This window comes from Microtus ochrogaster, unplaced genomic scaffold, assembly GCF_000317375.1.
Source record: "Microtus ochrogaster isolate Prairie Vole_2 unplaced genomic scaffold, MicOch1.0 UNK1, whole genome shotgun sequence".
NCBI lineage: Eukaryota > Metazoa > Chordata > Mammalia > Rodentia > Cricetidae > Microtus > Microtus ochrogaster.
The window spans coordinates 32347667-32349202 of NW_004949099.1; positions in this window are offsets into that span (position 1 = coordinate 32347667).

Genomic DNA, 1536 nt, shown 5'->3' on the forward strand with positions numbered 1-1536 from the left:
CCTCTGTGTGTGTCCATGTCCTCTGTGTGTGTCCATGCCCTCTGTGTGTCCATGCCCTCTGCGTGTGTCCATGCACGTCTAGATTATGTGCAGGGAGACATTAAAGCACAAACTATGAAGAAGCTGCTGGACCATGCCAGACTCTGCTTCCAGGAGGAGGGAGACTATGTGACCTCCAAGTCAGGAGGGAACATTATCAGTATTTTATTGCTTTTATGTGAATATAAAGCTTCTATAGTTGAGAGACCTCCAGATGTCAACATTATCTACTCTGTGGGTATCAGAAATACACTGGTATTCATGACATTGTTCTCTATTTTTTAAAAAATAGTTTAAGCAAAATGTTTAAGCATTGCTTTTAAAAAGTAGAATTGAGGGGAAATTACTTTAAAAGGGCTTTTAGGGGTTTTGCCATGCACAAAATCCTAGCCTTTGGGAGACTGAGGCAGGAAGATTGTGAGGTACAGGCCACCCTGGCCTGCATAGCAAAACCTTATTTTTAAAAACCGGAATAAATAAAATAAAATAATTTTTAAAATCCCCAAGCCCCAAAGGTTAAGTGGTATTGGAGATGGGTAGGGTTCAGCCCTTCCTATACCTAATGCAGAGAGGATTTGATATTGGGGTTTACTCACAAACTTGCCCAACCTGTGACTAGGTCTAAGTTACCACAGCCCTTACTCCCCTGAAGGACGGTGCCTGCAATGTCATAGATTCCTGGAGCTTGCATTGCTGAGTCCATAACCCTAACCTCAGGTCTCCCTGAGGTCTCTGGCCTTCAGATCACTCTGTTCAGAGATGGGCCAGAGATCAGCATTATCTACATCCACCCAGGCTTCACTCCAGTCCTTAGGGCAACCTGGAGCTTCACGCCCCACTCCGTAAGCCTTTCCCTTCTAGGAAAGAAGGATTGAAGTCAGGTTAACCCCAAACTATTCAAGGGACAGCTGTCCTGTGCTTAGAAGTTTCTTGACATGACCTTGCTACCATCAATGTGTTGTCCCCCCCACCCCCCATCCATCAGTAGAGCCAACCCAAAGTCGAGAGACCACCAAGGAGCCCTTCTGCCAGTAATGCCCACCTTTGGGGAAGCAGCATCTCTGCCTTGCCTCATTCTACATGAAGAGGTGGAGTATGTCTGAGCCTCAGACTCTAGCAGGTCCACTTACCAAGGCCAACCCTGTGCCTGCCTTTGGTGCCTGGGCTCAGGGGCTAGAATAACCTCGCATCAGGAAGTTATAGAGTGGGAAGGGTTTTGGTGAGGCCATGTGGATCAACAGGCTGATGACGTCCTTGAGTGCCTCCTGATCCTCATTGAGCTGTTGGTTCCAGTATCCCAGATGTCAATAGGCTCATGTAGTCATGGGAAGCAGCATGAAGTTTGGGGCTGGGGTCTCTGGGGGCATTTAAACCACTCTGGTGAGGTTACTGGACATCAGATGGATGAACGGGTGGTGGACATCAGATGGATGAATGGGTGGTGGACATCAGATGGATGAACGGGTGGTGGACATACAGACGGATGAACGGGTGGTG